We start from the raw sequence: 18,222 nt of genomic DNA, 5'->3' as shown, positions 1-18,222 counted from the left end.
AGCCCTGAATTGCAATTTAAGATAGTATTTTTCGCCTTAATCTGCTGCTCTATTTAATCAATTTAATGCACAGTAAAAACTTAATTTGACAAAATTGAAAGCATTATTTCTCCCTGCCTCTGGCATGAAACAGATTAAGACCACCAGAAATACTTGCAGAAAGATTTAAGATTCATTACATATTGGGTGGCAGATAAATATTAGATACGCTATAACCTCTAAGTCTAAAAGCTGTGGGTTTTAGTTAATGCTGCAATTACCCCCCAGCAGCTAACCCAAGTCACGCTTCCTACACAAGCCATGACTGTGATTTTTGAAGTCAGATCTCCTAAAATACTGTTTTGTACAATGCTGACAAACTCCACAGAGAGGAGGGAGAAGGAACAAGGAGAGCAAAGACAACTTCTGATTTATACACACTTTATACCTCCTGTGTGAGCTTCTGGCCAAACCCGGGCTGGAAAAAGGTGAAGGTCAGAATAGGACATGTTCTAGGTCCATAATGAAATAACACACAGCTTACACTCCTACCCAAAATTCAATTTAAACTAGTTAGATTATCCACAGAAGGCGAAAAGACAGTGACAGAAAGCTGCCACATAAATGTTTGGAGGTCTCCACACACAGTCTGAAGCTCCAAGATAACTCAAGTTACAGGAGACACATCCACAGTCCAGCCCCAGAGCTGGAGGTACCCAAATGGTCCCGGGGTTGGAGCTCGTTCTCCAAGAAGCAGCTCCTCTCATTCCATGGCCAGAGCTACAGCATGATGGCATTACTTGTACGGTGAACACTTCTGCCTTCAGGGCTGTCAAACCAATTTTCCTCATAAATAAGTAACAAGGCAATTTTATGGCCAGCATCGGGGAGAGGAATCCTGGTGGCATGCTGCTCACAAAGCACACTCATTACTTTCTTAGCTAAGAATCACTAAGTCCCTTAGAAACTCTGACTTGCCTTGTAAGTATTTAAGTAGAGTATTACAAGTTCATTTGAAATGGATTTTAAAGCTATCATGATTTGGTACCTAGACACGCATTCTTAGAAAAGAAAAATCAAATACAAAATGCATCTACTGTTAAAACAGTCTGAAATTTACTATTCCTGCTGATGTTAAGAAGCAGTGCTGCTTCACTTGAAAAGTACAAATATTTCAGTAACAGCTTTTTTCATTTATGTCAAGGGATTACATAGTGTATACACTTGTACATTTACATCTTACTTCAACTTGCTTTGTTGATAAATAAAACGCAATGCTAATGGTGAATACCTACCCTGCTGATCTGTAACAATTCCTTATCAGCAAACCAAGCTAGCTAGACCATAAAGCAAATCATGATGCAGTCCTTTAAGAATAAACAGAAAAGAGCTACAAATATCCTAATTATATAAGGGTATTTGGTACAGTCCTCTGTAGGCTGGATTCAGTGATATTTTCTGCACAAAGATAAGAATTCAAGACCACAAAGAAATGTACAGTATAAATGTGGCTTTTGCCTCAGCAGTGAGTGCTGGGAAGCAGAAGAACTTAAATCTTTTGTACCACAACATAATCCACAAAAAAGGACAGCAAGAGTAATAAAGCCTAAACCAAGAAAAACATTGTTAAGCTTTAAAATTCTTCGCTGATACTGCAGTTTATTCCTTGTTCCACCATTTCAGAAGAATGAAAAAACATCAGCTCGCTTCTTTTCTCATTTCAAACAAGGATATATTATTTGATGATTGTTCTCCAAAAAGCTTTTCTATTTCTGATCATTCATTAGGCATGAAAACAGGGAAGATGAACAAAAAGAAACCTATCCAACTTTCTCTGCTTCTGATCCAACTTGGACAGAGTCAGATGCCACCGAATCCCACCAGAGTGAGAACAAAGAACTGAACTTGGTCACAATGATGATCCAGAGCAGAACTGACAGCTGTTTCATGCACTTCTAACCTCAGTAACGTGAAGAAGAGGTGAACATTTTTTAATTGCTCTATAATCTAGTTTTCAATTTATCATGTATGAAGTGTTAGGTACCATGAGCACACTAAATTATTTAGCATATATTGTAACTGTATTTTCTGCCTCTCATCATGTGCAGAATACATATGCAATGCTTATTTAAAATTTCAAATTAAAATATTGAAAAAACATTCAGTTCATCAAGGACTCCAGTTCCCCAGTCTTCCCTCTCCAAATTGCTCCTGAACATAAGGCTCACCCTGTGAGTTCAAGCTTGAGGCATAAATGAGAAAGAAAATGGTCCAAATTAAAAACCTTATCCGAATTTCCAATAATTATTAAAGAGACTCATTTTCCAGCCCTTCAAGATCTAATCAGGTTCAGAGTGGACACAAACTTAAATTTGCTTGAATACATTAAAGTAATTCTGGCACAAAATCCGGCAGGTACTGCACAAGGTTGCCAATATTTCAGGAACTTCTGAACACCTTATTTTTCACTGATATGAAGAAAGAGATCAAATTAGAGAACTGCAGCATGTACTTACGCCAGTGTCAGCTCTGGCACAGTTAATATTTATTTCGTCGTCCTGCAAACTAAGCATTTGTGACAGTACAAAGGAATTTCAGGCTGCATATGCAAACAACTTGTCACAGAATTGGAGCTGGAATGATTTCTACTTTTATTTGTCTGCTGCAACCCCACAGAAGAAGAAATTCACAAGTTCTTAATAACAGGACCCTGAAAGCTCAGAGTAAACCACAGGAAGCTCAAAGGACCAAAAAGAATTATTTTCACCGAAGCGACAGGGATGTTAACTCTACTGCCACATCAATTCAATTTAACTAAATCCGTTAATCTCCCTTTTCCCCAGGTCCTGAATCACAGAGTAACAAAAGTCATGAGGCCTGAAGGAAACCTATGAAGTGTGTCTCCATAGCAAAGAGAAAAATCACAGAAATCCTCTACAACAACTTGGGGTAAACTGGGCTACTCTGACCTCCTCAGGTCCCTGGAGCAGATCTGGCTGCATTAGGTCTGTCAGATGCCTAAAGCATCCCCAGTAACCCAGCAAGGCTGGAATCACAGAATGGTTTGGGCTGGAAGGGACATTTAGAGGTCACCTAAATTCCAACCCATCCACTTGAGGCAGGGACACCTTCCCCTAAACCAGATTGCTCCAAGCCCCATCCAACCTGGCCTTGAACACTTCCAGGGATGGGGCGGCCACAGCTTCTCTGAACAACCTCTGCCAATGCCTCACCACCAACACACTTTTACCTTCTTAAAATATTAAAATATTTCAATACCGTGTTAAGAAACATCAGACTTGAATTTGACAAACTTTTCTGAGTAGATTAAGGAATCATTACTTACCACACACCCTTATAATCAACACCATGGCAGTGTTCAGAACACCGCTGAGCAGGGAGAAGACACCACCAGCATCACTGTTGCCCCTTTATTCCAAAGTCAGCACAGTTCTAAAACTCACCTGATCCCCAACCCCCTCCTTCACAGTGGTCTAGATGGTTCAAAGTTCCAAGTGCCCCAGGTTGGGGGACATCCATAGGGAAATCACAGAATCATCTAGGTTGGAAAAGACCTCCACTGATAATCTCAGAGGTCTTTTCCAACCTAAATGATTCCATGATTCTGGGTGCCTGAAAACAGCAGCTCTGTTCAGCTGTGGTTTGAAGCTTCTACCTTTTGCAGAAGTTCATGGCCAAAAAATGTATGGGGGAGAGGATAACAGAGAGATGGCAAGCAGCACAAGCCTTGTTATTTAGCAAACCGAGGTAACGACAGACAAAATGGTCATTAATAACACAGCCATTGAGAGATGTCAGGGGTGGTGACTTGCAGTGGTTTCATCCTGTCCAAGGGGATTTCTGTGCTGGGAACAAGGGCATCATCTGGTCCAAACTACCTCTGACGGAGAACAGACACTAAAAGGCTTAACCCACAGATGTATGACTAGGATGTACCAGCTAACACTCATTTAGTTCACCTCAGAAAAAGCAAAACCAAAAAAGATTTTAGGTATTTCCCACACAGACTTCTCTAATGAAGACATTGTTACACCTGTCTGTAGACATTAGACAATGTCAACAGGTTTGGTAATTACCTACAGCTCAAAAATTTAAAGTCTGCAAATTAATTAGACCCTGTTCCAAAATCATGAAGTGCAGATTTGAGATTGGGCAGTGACTTTGCCACCACTCAACCCAAAAGCCCTTACCAAAGCACTTGAATGCAAAGACCACTGAGTTTCACCTTCCTGAAGTGTCCTACATCCAGAATGTCCATTTCTGAAAAGTCTGGCTTTTCGAGAAGTTAATACTACTATTATAAAATTCTAACTCCTTCATATCTCCCTCAAAGTACAAAAATACCAAGTTATACTGAGAAACAATGGACTGACTTTCTTCCAGGACTTAAAGTTCCAGAGGATTTGACTCCCCATTATCTCCTTGGCCTCTATTCCAAACCCTAAAACCACAGCCATTCAAAATGCAAATATTTTGCAGTGGGGCTAAGTAAATACAGACTTTCCCCCACAAATCACTTTCAGTGATGCTTCTTTTCATATAGATCATGAATGGATACATTTGTCTCCTTATAAACTGCTGGTGGATGGAGCTACATCTATTGTCCTCTGGCCAACTGTAACATTATTAAGAACCAAATGAACAGAAATACAGATACTTTTAAGTAGCATAAAATATTAAAAACAACTCCTGTGGCCTCAGACAGCAGCCACAAAAATTTATTTTTAGGGACAAAATCTTCTCATTCAAGAAAAACATGACAGATGATGAAATTTATTTAATTCCTGTGTATTAAGTTGTGAGACTAAGTGAGCTGAAACCTATTTCGGGAACACTGCTGGGTTGGATTTGCAGCCCTGATTAATGCCTAAATACTGATATATGTGACTGAAAGCTCCAGAAAAATCAAGGTCTTTTGGGGTCTTTGAGAAACTGAAATGACACGAGAGGGACGGTGTCAAGGGTTAGAGCGCAGAATTTTCAAATATTTTACATGCAACTAAAGTTACTTTTGCAAAAAAAAAAAAAAACAAAAAAAAAACTTGCCAGCAGTAGCTTGTTTCTTATTTTGTTCTATCCTTATTTTCCCATCGTATCTACAGGCATTTCAAAGAGCAAATTGCACAACAAACCTAGTTAATATTGTTTGTGAAATAGGTTAAATACATGAACCATGTGTCTAGAACATACATTAATTTATAATTCAGATGCCTTGGTCTCAGAATCTCCATGTGTTAGTTTGGAGTTGGAGATCAATTTACCACAACTCAGAAGTGCTTTGAAGCTCAAAACCCAGAAATGCACAAATCAATATTTAATTGGCAGTCAGTGTAGGAGTTAAAAATGTATCAGAAGCTATGTACAAAGTATATATTATAAACCACAAAATGAAATAAATACCAACAGCCTCAGGAATTAGAGATGAATATGTCAATGGAATTTCTTGTAATGTCTCCTGATTTTAATAAAAATTTGTGAACAACCAACCCATTTAAGTTAAAAATGGTTCATGTGTATCATTATTTGCATCATCCAAGACTATATTTTTCCTGCATATTTCTCTTTCTCCCACATGGAATATGATAGTGCTGGAGAGGTTTTCTTTTCCTTGGTGTGTTCATGTCCCTGACTCCATCCCTCCTTTCAACTTCTGCATTCTTCAGAAATCTGAGATACAGTGGGCAGATCAAGACATGTCCTTGCTTCAGAACACATTTTAGGCAATTTTAATGATATGAGAGAACTGTAAAATAAGAAAATGCAAATTTACCAGGATTTCCTGAACAGACTGTGTGTGACCTCAATTACACATCAGATCAGCTACCCAGAAAGCATGTATTAACTGAATTGAGCCAATTTGCAAAAATTCTACATTGCTGCCACTTAACAGGCCTGAGAAAAATAACAACTCTATCACCCCAAACGCAACCAGCCTTTTGTTCAGTTTCTGTAATCTTCTAGAATTAACCAGAAAAATTTTAGCCCTGAGGCCAAATTTTGTGTCCTTCCTACAAACTGCTTTTCAAATGTTCACAGGCTCACACTCATTTATCTTGAAAAATTATTTAAAAAAAAAAAAAAAAAACAGGAAAAAAAGAGGCACATACTAAAGCAACAAATTTAAACTCTATCTAACTCACCAAAATAACACAGAAATTAGGGGTTCTTCAGAAAAAAAGGATTTCACAGTTCAGATGTAAACTGAGGAATAAAATGTTTTCTTTAAAAACATAAACCAGGTGAGGAATTTGAATGAAGTGACTTTGCAGAGCCATCCAGTTGAGCGCAACACTCCTTCCCTACCTCAGTGCTTCCACACCTTGCCCACTAAAAATAAGGAAATGCAGAACTTACATCAGAAGAGGATTAGACGCCAACAGAAAAATTAACTCTGTATTAACATTTCAGCTACTTTTTCAATCTGTGATGCTGCTCTGAATGTAACAATCACAAATTTTCTTTGATTCTTTAGTGGGAGTCATAGTCAGAAAAGCTAAACTAGCATCTTCTGACCCTTATTTCTCCCACTCCTGGCATACAGATAATGCAGGGATGGCAGCAGCATTCTCTGGACATTTGGATATATGAATACAGAGACCATCAGGATATTAAGCAATATAAATTACTGTTTCCTTTATGTCCTTCTTTCTCCTTTACGGCGGGAGAGCTGCATTATGTTATGTCTTCAAAGCTAAGCATTTACTATCAAAGGTAACACCAAAACCACTAATTCCTTGTATTAATATCAAGATTCAGTGATATCTATGTCACTCTAACTCTGGATTTATTGTGGAGTTCTTACTTAACCCTTCCCTTCAAAAAGATGAAGAGTAGGTGGTGAAAGTTTCACACCACATGTTTATACACACACACCCCCCCAAAGAAAATCTTCCAGGTAGCTTTGGCTTGGCTTCAGACCTTATCAAGAGGAACACTCTGAACTGAAGCCCAGATTTCACCACCAATACCAAATGTTCTGTTCTTCATTGAATGACTACAAGATTTGAAGAAAGTGGGCCATGAATTAAAAATAAAGTCACCAAAAAAACTCTTCCAAAAAGATGCAGAATTCGCTGTTCATTGACCACCTTCATTTAGGACCACTCTTGTTTAGGATTTAGCATAGAGTTGAAGCACAAGGCATAATTGGATACAAATACATCCTATGCCTAGGAATTTTTTTTTAAGGTATCAAAGAAGGATTCATACAGAGCCCCTAACACCACACAAAAAGGAGGTGCAAATTAGCATCCTGCTTGCTTGGGATTTTTTCCAAACCAAAAATAATTATGCAGGGACTTCTAAGGTAAATTATTCACCATATTAGGAGTCCAATGCAAATTTATATGCAGAGGGATTTAAAAGAGTCAGCATCAGTCACATTACAGGCACAGGAATACAGCCTGATTTGTTATGTTTAAAATAACTGGGACACAATACAGTTTAGACTACCAGGGATATTACTACCAAAAAACCCCAGAAAACTCACAAAAAGACTTTCAGAAAGGGAAGTATAACACTCATGTACTTGTACTACTAGAAAAAGCCTACCACTCCTTTTGGATATTGCTCATAACAGAGATCATTTAGAATGAAGGAATAGGCTGAAGGAAGAACTCCATGATTACAGCTGTCCCAATTCCTTTGGACCATAAAACTCTGTACAATTCTGCCAAGCTTTTGCCATCCTCTCCTGAAAGTTCAGCTGAGTAGCCTGATCCTGAAAGAGGGAAATGACAACACAGCCACCTGCTTACAATACATACAAAAATAACCTGGAATGCCAAACTTGGAGTCCTGTTGACAACCGTGACTTTTTATTTGCCCTTTTGCTCTGCACAATCTAAATCCTAAAATAAGAAATGACCTTTTTTTTAATGGGAAACCTGGTAAGCAATTTAAAGACTGCACCTTCCACAACACAGCTGGGAGTGGACTGCTAACAATAAACTTTCCACTTGTTGTTAAAGGGCAGCGTTTCACTGGCACCTGGAACAGCTATTAACTCCTGCCAGGTGATCAAGGCTCCCTCTTGGTACAGAAGATTTCATCTGATTTAATGCATTCATTTTCAGGTGCAGTTACAGACTCTTATTGCCTCTCTGTGTACTCTTCATCCTCCTTAATAAAAAAATGCTGCCCAAGCTGCATTTGTCTGGACTCTTGACAGGGAATCCAGGATGTCTGCTTTACTTCTGGTCTGGAAAAGAGAGTACTGACACACAGCTACTGGTCAGAAAGAAATAAAAGAAATCCCATCACTTCTCATATTCACCTAGTCTATACTCAAGAGAGCAGTTTGTGTGGGCAGTACATAAAAGTGTAACAAATAAACCACTATTTTTTGCTGATTCTTGTTATTGAAAATGGATTTCATGAAACTCAAGCACATGGAAAAATTGCATTCTTTCAAAAACTCAATAGTTGCAAAAGAAATTGTCATCTAAGGAATTGCGATGCATCAGGAAGACTTAGGCAACATCTCAGAGAAACAGAGAATAACCAAACCAAATTATCTACAGGCATTTAGGCATGAAGGGGAGTCAGGCTGATTTAAAAGGTTTTACATGGGGTGTTCACATATAACTGATGTGTCTCAGAAACACATGAGAAGGAAAGAAGTCACATCAGAGGCTTCCAACATCATCCCATGATTTTCCACCAGCTTTAAAACTAGGAAAGAATAACCAACCCTGCATAAACAAAATGAGATTACAAGCAGGACAGTAATACCAGAGAAAACAGGGAGGGTTTAGTAAATCGAAAGTGAACAAGGACTGTTGGCTCAGTTGGTCAGGGTTTGATGCTGATAAAACCGAGGTTGGGGGTTTGATCCCCATGTGGGCCACTCACTTTAGAGCTGGACTCAATGATCCTTGTGGGTTTCTTCAAACTCAGATTATTTTGTGCTTCTATAGAGACTACTGAGATAAGAGGGAAAATAAATAAAAAAGCAGTATTATGTTGGTACTTGTGAACAGGGTGTGCCAAACATGAGGGAGACAAGTAATAGTTTCACTTTGCACAGTGCTGATAAGGGCTAGGCTAAAACACCAGAAGTGAAATTCCCTGCCTCCCAGGCACTGCTAATTAAAACACATTTCAGGAAATGCACTTGAGCCCACTTCCCTTCAGAGGAAGCTCTCCACGAATGTCTGCCAGGAAATAACCCAGATCCTTCCCTTACCACAGCACACACAAACCAACCTTGGCAACCCCTGTGCTGGCATTTGCTGGTCCTGCTGCCTATCAAGCTGGCCTTCTTTCTTCCCCCCAAATATTTTATGACACGTCAGTACATTTGTATCCCCTAATGTTCCTTCTTTTGTAAGGACACTCATTACAATCTGCCCCACACTACAATTTCAGATGCTACACCAGTAACACATGCTGCCATAAAAGAGAACAAGAAGCCTGGAAAGCTTCACTCAGTTTTTAAGGTAAAAATGGACATTTTCAAGCCTTGAAAATATTTTAATCCATCTGGTTTGAATTTCGGCCTTCTTTTTTCAGAAAACTTTTTTCTTCTTTTTTCAGAAAATTCTCTTCAGGTTTTCTTCTTAAAACACCAAGGTATGTGAGGACATGCAAGGTTGATAGGGAGGTGATTCACCAAGTATCTGAAACCTGGACATACTGGAAAGTTAAGAAATCTAGCACCTAGCGGTGAGGAGCACATTATCACTGATTATTTTGTATAAGAAGGGTCTTGTTCAAAGATTCAGAATATCCTGCTGCTTTTTAGAAACTCTCCTAGATCAGCCTTAAACATTTTTGTGCATTTCCTAGAGTAAACAACAGCCAGTGCAGCCCTTAACCCATGAACCAAGATGCAGTATCAAAGGCCAATTATGCATTACCACTGAGCAAACTAAGGGTTCTCAAAGAAGCAGAGCTACAAACTTTACCTCAGATAATAACTAGAATATCATTACTTAAATCTGCCATTTAAACAGCCTGCAAGGGAGCAGCAGCAGCACTGCAAGGCCATCCTTGGCATCACCAGAATGTGCTGCTCCAGGCCCATCCAAGCTGCATTACAAAGCATTCTATTTACAGAGTCAGACTCTGTTTTCTGCTTGATGTTTCCCTATTCACTTATACCAGAGGGCTAACAACCAAAACAAATATTTTGTTTGGGATACAGAAGACCTTTGGCACCTCCAGAGGGAAAACTGAAGCTCTGCTTCATTCTATCTCAATAACGTATTCCAAGATAATCCAGACAGGCTGAAGTTTTATTGAACTCCACGGAGGGATGAGACAACGCAGGACAATACCCCAAACACTGAAATTTATTTCCCCAAGGCCATTTAGTCCCTTGTAAGGGACAACAGTTGCTCTGGGGACAGGCTGAGGAGTATCAGCTATGCTGAGCAAAGGCCAGGACAGAGCTCAGAAAGGCATCAGGCACCACACAGAGAGGCTTGTGCTCCTTACGTCCAAGCTCATTGCTTTGAAAACCCCGGTGGTGCCTGTCAGCACAGACAGAGCACAGAGCCCTTGGAAGGGCCCAGCCTGAGAGAAGAGGATGTTCTGTACTGAACTCACACACGTGTGAGCCCAGCCTGCCTGGAAGAAGCTGAAGTTTATCATAACCTTGGTGGCAAAGTAAATCTTTCTGCAATGACCCAGAAGTCCAGAATAACAAACCGGTAAGGAAGCCCAGTAAAATTCCTCTTCCAGAAGCCAGGAGGAGCTATAAGCATGTAGGTCTTACTGGCAAGGAGTAACATCCATTAATTAGCTTTACACTTGAGAACTGAGTGGTTGTTCTTTACACCTTAAAGTGCCAACTGAAATCTTCTGAAACAAATTTTATTTCAAGAGAAAAGCCCCGAATGTATTAAAACAAAATTACATGCATAACATCCAAAATACACAAGAACCCTGATCTCAGAGATTTCACTAGGAAGTATTTTTTAACCTTAAGAGATAAGAAGGAATATTAATTTCTCCATCTGCAATACTGTATTTAAACTAGTGTTATGCTGGATACCACAAGGTTTCTCACCCAATACTAGTTTAATTCCACCTGAAATAAAATTGTAAAGTTGGAAAGCACCTGAAGTCACTTGCAGTAGAGACACAATCCAGAGAACATCCTTTGGAAGCTGTGTCTTAGATGGAAGGGCTGGCAGCACCTACTAGCAGTGGCTGACTATCATGTTTGAAATCACACAGTAAGTGCATGTAAAATTACACATTTCTATCTACACAACATCTGCACCAATTCCATGCTCAAACACTGGCCTGAGGAATAATTCAGAATTATAAAGCTAAACAGAACTGCTGCTCATAATCCCTTCCTATTGTATGATTTGTGTCTTCTGCACTCATTATCTGAGAATCAGAGTATTATTTTGGTTGGAAAAGACCCCTAAGATCATTGAGTCCAAGCACAACCCAGCACTGACAAGGCTACCATTAAACCATGTCACCAAGTGTCACATCTACATACCTTTTGAATATTTCCCGGGATGGGGACTCAAACAGCTCCCTGGGCAGCCTGTTACAATGCTTAACCATCCATTTGGTGAAGGCATTTTTCCTTCCCCTGGAGCAACTGGAGGCCATTTCCTCTTCTCTTGTCCCTTGTTTCCTGGAAGAAGAGCCTGATCCCCACCTGTCTACAATCTCCTGCCAGGGAGTTGTAGAGAGCAAAAAGGTCCCCCCAAGCCTCCTTTCCTCCAGGAATTCAGGGATTCTGGATCATGTTAGCAGAGTCATTTTGTAGTTTCCTACTTTTATTTCATGGCCTTGATACCTGGTGAGTTAAATAGAGAACTGCCAAGTGATTTCAGTGCTGTTCAAACCAGCGAGAGATCTGCTCTGAATGCAAATTTTAAATGTTACAACAAAAACAGGCATGTCAGAGCTCAAAACTGAAACCTTTCATCCTAACTTCTGACTCCATCCAGTACAAATATTAATAAAACCACAGGATGAATGGGTGAAGGCAGCACTGCAACAGCACACTTGAAAGCTCCATCCTGTAGGAGGAGGGCTTGAACACTGTTGTGAACAGACACGGGTACTGGGAGCAAACAGGTCATGGTTCTGTGGAACAAAGTATGTGATAACATGATGAAAACACTACCATGGTACAAGTAACAGCTTGACTTTTTGCAATATGAATACAAAAAGTAACAGTTTTTATAAAGTTTCTGGATAAGTAAGAGATGCAGTACATTTTTTTGTCATTTCCACTGGAACTGTCACTGCAGTATTTGCATATAAAATACCACTTTCCAAGAGCAAGTAGCACTAATCCCTATCAAATCCCCAGCCAGAAATAAAAAAAAGAAAATACATCACAGACTTCAATGTAAACCTGACAAGTCAGAAGTACTAGCAATCTATATTTAAGATTTTTCACTGTTTCCTCTTACCCTACATTGTATTTCACAGCCTTGTTATTCACTGGGTTGCTTTTCTATAAAGTCTTATCTAGGCAGGTACTGCAAGATATTTACCTAACAAACTAATAAATACTTTGTTGTCATGGTTTTACCAGGATATGACTCATTGGAACCATGTATTCCAGGGAGCAAATGGCTTCGGTTCACAAAACATACAAGTGCACTTTTCTGCTCCTGACATCACAGCAGTCAGAGCTGTTCCTTTCAAAAGGTCAAACAAAATCAAAGGAAGCATTAAAAACCCCTTGAAATCACAGATGTGATTTGCAGCCCTTTATATAGGATAAAATGTTTTGCTCCCCCCACCCCCTGCCCTTGTTTTCTGGATTTCCCACACTATTAGTTTTCCATGTCCAGGAAATATTTTTCAAGTGTCTGAGTTTCCATCTGAATCATGTCAGAATTAAAATGAGGCATCAAGGTTACCAATTTTGATTTTAATTGATAAAAATATCATGACTGGTTCCAACTGAAATACTTTGGGTTTTTTCCAACTTAAGTGACAAAACCAAAGTCTACTATTTTTTAAACCATTCAAACTTTTTCTTTGGAGTGGTGAGAGTAGATGGAATTCCTTGGAAAAAACTAACTGCATAATATGAATAAACATCATCCCATACCAGAAAAGGGAAGGGAGGAATTGGAGAAGCAAATATTCGCCATAAACTTGAAAACTGACATTTAAGAAAGGCTGACGACATCCAGAAGTAAGCTACTGAAGAATAAAGATATTCATCACTGCAAATTTAGATGGTCAGGAGACATTAAGTGACCCTCTGCTGATTCCTGAAGATGAAAATACATATATTATGGATACAAGTTCACATTAGGGGCCATGTGAAATGCAAGCAAGCCACATCTCCTTTGTTCTTAAGTGTATCACAGTCCAGGTAAGAACATTAATGACTCTAAACCAGGTGATATCAAAGTTTTAAAAAAGGGTAACCACATCCACAGGTCAGATTCAAAAGTGCTCCTGAAGTAGCAGGAGATGAATTTTGTTATCTGCCAGACCTAATGTCTTGGTTTAGATTACAAAACCCAAGACACCTAAACAATAGAAAAACAAATAATTTAATACATGCTCCCAAACCACCAACCACAGGGAAGACTGTAGAAAGGGGGGGAAACCAAACCACAAAGAAAAAATAAGGATCCAACAAGTTATTCTAGCCACACTCAAATGTAAGAATATTCCAAACATCCATATATATGAGCAGCAGTAAAGGCAGCAGCCAGAAATACCTCTCAACTACACTGAGAAGAAAAACTGAAATTTTCAAATATAATCATTCACCCTGGAGACAGGGGGGGTCACAAGGAATCAAAAATATGCAGACCAGAAATAAAATCCTATAATAAAAAGAATACTGTGGCTGCAACTTCTCAACTCCTGTTTTCAGCTAAACTCCTTCAGATTAGGCCAAGCACCCCTACAGCAAAGATTTTGCTTTATTAAGACCCATTTTTTCTGTACTACAGATAAACTGAACATGAGAATAGAGAATTATCCGTATTTTGCTCCAACAGGCAGCACATGAGACTGGTCAGACAATTTTCAGCCAAGTGGCTTTGGTAGGTGAGAAAACACCTTGCAAACTCCTCCCATGTCCAATAGATTAATTGCTACAGGTCTGCCCACCTCTGTACCCTCAGGCTGAATGGAAGCACCATGAACAGGCTGTCAGAGAAAAACCAACTCCAGGAGGCTCAGGGAAAAAAAAAAACAACAACAACAACAACAAAAAACAACAACAACAAAAAAGAAACAACCAAACCAAAAAACAAGAAATTCTGTTCCAACACACACTGTTTAACAATCAGGATTTTCAACAATAATTACAAGGAAACAACAACAACCAAATCTCATCTTGACCTGCTTTACCCAGAACAAAACTCAGTGTGAAAATGAAATCATTAGCTATTGTACATACCCTAAGTAGACTTTCCAGCTCTCAGCAGCAGGTGCTCAATACAGAATGAAACATGAAATCTGAAACAAATATTTGAAATTCATCAGGGTATTTTCTTAACTAATGTCAAAGTAGTCAAACATCCAAAAAACTTAAGAGCAAATTAGCTGATATTCATGTTATGAAGACAAGATAACCTCCCTAAGGATCAGCTGCCGTACATATCCTATTTTACAAGTGTAGATTATTTAGCTGGAAGTCCTTAGGAAAAGAACAAAAAAAAAACCACCCCACCCTAAAACAAAACACAGAAGAAGTTTGTAGAAGTAGAAGCCAGAGAATTACATTTGAACTGAAAACAGACAAGTTGCCTGAAATCCTGTTGGTCCCATGAAAGCAAACTAAAAATTTCCCAAGTTACATAGACTTGTTACTTTGAAGAAGGAGGCGAGTTAACCTTTATTACTGATAAAATATATTTAATAGCAAAAACAAGTGAGTGCTGAAAACCATGATGAGTGATTCAAAACACTAGGAGCATCCAGATCTAGAATTAGAAAGTGCTTCCCTGGAAAATAAAAGGTGTGTGGGAGGAACTAGTGAAAAGCATTTATTTCCTCAGGCTATGTGCATCACAGGGCAGCCGAGCCAGATCTCAGCTGAAGTAACAAATATATAGAGATATTGCTCAATACACACGTAATACACAGAAAGTTGTGGGTTTGTTTCTTAAAGAAAACAATTGATCTAAGAGAATTCCAGGGCCAAGTAATGTACAGCGTTGAGTTTATTACTTTGCTAGTTGTTTTTCTTCTTTCCCTTTCAAACAAATATATACTATAGGGACAAAGACAGTACCAGTAGAAAGCCCAAGCTTATATATTATGGATTTAAAACTGAATTTCTAAGAATTGTCTCCCAAACTTTATTCACTTCAGATACTTAATTTTCCACACACATAAAGGCAACCAAAAGATTTCCACAAAAAAAAATCTCATGAGAATAAGTAACATAAAAAGTTCAAATAATCTCTGCACAGTTCTTCTAAAGTTTTCATCTAAGCAGTAATGAAGTGGGTGTAGGGGAGAGAAAAGGAAAATACTTAAATTAAAGTAAAATACTTTAATTTCAACATGAAAATCAGAAAAGAGAGTCACAGACATCTACCTGAAACACACATCCAGACCATGGAGAAAAAAAATCAGCAAGAACTTGAACTGCTTGTATGGTGCTACATAAGATGAATGGCACCGCCTCCAAATCCTGATTTTCTGTTTAACACAGAATCTGCTAAGTCAGGCTGTCCCACCAGCTCTGCCAGACTGAGTGGCAAACAACAGCTCTCCCCAGAATCACGCCTGCTCTGAACGTTTTTATGGAATTAGTCATGATTTGGGGCAATTTGTAAAAACACTGATAATTAACACAGTGGGAATGATATCATGGCAAGTCCTTTATGAAAAGGCAAATTGCTCATTAGACTGTTTCTCAGACTGAGATACCCGTGCACTTATTGATTTAACTAAAGATGTTTCCTGATAAGGCAAAAGCTACTTTTCATTTCCAAGGCCAGTAGTAACGACCTTTCCCTACTCTGGAAAGTTACATCAGTAGTACCCTTAAAACACTTGTTAAAATAATTGTGTGTGCAATACCATGGGACTTACATGCAGCAGGAAAAAAAGCACCAAATACTAGAAAAATATTATTTTAATTGCTGAGGCATCAATAATGTAAACACTTCGAGGCATGTTAAATTTTCCACACAAGTTCTCCCACTGATTTTCAATAGAACCACCCATGTGTGTAAAATTCAGTGTACAAATGCGTGGCACTGTGATTTGATGTGATGTTGGAAGGCAATCCCAGAGGAGAGATAAAGGGCCTCTCGTTTGCTCATTAGCTGCTCCAAGTAATGCAGCCAGGACAATTCAAACACAGGATCATTTCTTCTCCCTCACACCAACAGCCTTTTCCAGGCACACCTTCCCAGTATTTGTTTTCACAGGTTACTTACTGATTTACTTCATTCATCAATTACTTAGGAAGCAAGTGGTGACAAGAACTCTCTCCTATGCTAAACTCAAGTCCTACCAGTTGTAACACTTCTTAAAACACCAATTAGTCTCCTTTTAATAGGGATAAAATGCTGAAAGCTTCTAAAGTGGTCAAAAGGAGATTAAATGTAAAAAATGGTTTGGGTTGAAAATTTGTGCTTTCATTTTGACTTCTTGTAAAAAAATCTATGGATCTTACAAAATGGTTTCTTTAAAAAAAAAAGTATATCTGCTCAGGGAAAAAAACTAGGGAAGAGGCAGATTTTTCGTAACTTTTAAAATTTCTCTACCTTTTTCCATATGGGAAAGGTTTTCAGTGCAGTGACAATATTTAATCGTTAAATTTAACAATTTTGTGGTGAAAAGCTATTCCCTTTGAGCCTTTTCCCAACCCACTTTTCCCAGCAAGTCACCCACTTGGTCAGGTTTCGCTTCTTTATTTTTTCTTGTTCTGTTTTATGTACCTCCATAATACTTTACTCTCCTCTTAAAGTCAAGACAGAATTCTACCTGTTTGTAATTAAAAGATAACTTACTTGTAGATCTAAATGTCCACATACAAAGGCCTGAAAGTTTTGTCCTCCAGTATCATTCTATTCCCCCTCTAGTTTGACTTCTTCCCCAGGGACACCACTGAGCCATTAGACAATTACCAGTATCCAGGAGTAAAAATCTTAATTTATCTTCTAGGTATAGAGCTCCTTCCTCAGCTTCCTTATGTTCCCAGCTACCTTTAAAGCTATCAACTGTGCTCTTCAAGAAAATTTGTCCTCTTCACTTTTTTCACACACAAATATCTCTCCTCCCAGCCCCTTCCCAGATTCTCCACTCCATTTCAACACAGCAGTGACCTCAATGACCCGAATCTCCACAAAGCCAAGATGGACCACTAAAGACCAACCTTATTTGTTCCACTTCCCCCTCCTAACTCTGATCCACAGCAACAAAGCAAATAAACATTTTTATGCACTGCAACATTTTTATCCTTACAAAACACTTAATCTGGTCTCTGATGATGCCCCTTTGGCTCCACAGTGAGTCCAAGGAAAACTCCGCAAAGATCACAGCAGACAGGAAAGGCTTGAAGAGTTCTGCCAGTGCAGGGAAAGGACAGGAACAGCAACTGCTAGGCACAAGGAATATCTTCTTTAGCAGAGATGAGACAATTATAGCCAAGTTATCTGCAATGTTATTAATCCTGTAGCTGTACTCTCCTCTATCTTGCACAAACAACTGAATCAAGTGAACTTTGGCAGTCACTGAGCAACCACAAACAAATTTCCATCAGTGAGCTGTACACTGTTCATAGGGAATTATTCTCCAGCCACTTGTTTTAAGGAGGCAGAAAGAATCTAAGCTTTAATGTTTTAACAAGATAGGAAGTGAAGCATTCCATAAGTCTTTTTAAAAAATGTTGTCTTTATGAACATGTATATTTAGGACACAAAAAGGGGGGGATGAAGCTGCATCAGGGGGAATTGAGATTGGACATGAGGAAAAGGTTCTTCACAGGAAAGGTGGTCAAGTCACTGGAACAGGCTCCCCAAGGGAATATGACACAAAGCCTTAGTTGGACTCAATGGTCCTTTTGGGTCCCTTCCAACTTGTACATACATGCATCCCTAGATTAATCTCAGCACTCCCCCACACCTCAAGCAGTGAGGGCAGCAGACCTGCCTGGAGCACTTTCAGCGGCAGCACCAGAAACACATCCATGCAAAAGAAGAATTACAACACAGCCCTGAGTACAATCTATTAACAGATGACCCTGGCCTTCAGGAGAAGCCCCAGAACAGCCAGGGCAGTTACTGAATTCTAGACCAACTCAAA

The 18,222-nt window shown here is 39.1% G+C and overlaps 1 protein-coding gene across 3 annotated transcripts in view; it reads right to left on the bottom strand.

Annotated features, from left to right (window-relative positions):
- The window catches only part of PTK2 (protein tyrosine kinase 2), a 190,839-nt gene that overhangs the window by 161,118 nt on the left and 11,499 nt on the right, over nucleotides 1–18,222 (bottom strand). For 2 of the 3 annotated variants that reach the window (XM_066175413.1, XM_066175420.1), the window contains exon 2: nucleotides 14,357–14,415. The exons of the other annotated variant lie outside the window; for it this stretch is intronic. The gene's annotated coding sequence lies outside the window, so the exon portion shown is untranslated. The remainder of the gene's footprint in view (nucleotides 1–14,356; nucleotides 14,416–18,222) is intronic. 3 annotated transcript variants of the gene reach the window in all.

The sequence above is a fragment of the Chamaea fasciata genome, unplaced genomic scaffold, assembly GCF_029207755.1.
Source record: "Chamaea fasciata isolate MVZ Bird 193981 ecotype frontalis unplaced genomic scaffold, bChaFas1.0.hap1 SCAF_1, whole genome shotgun sequence".
Lineage (NCBI taxonomy): Eukaryota > Metazoa > Chordata > Aves > Passeriformes > Sylviidae > Chamaea > Chamaea fasciata.
This window is presented reverse-complemented; position numbering and strand designations above follow the sequence as displayed.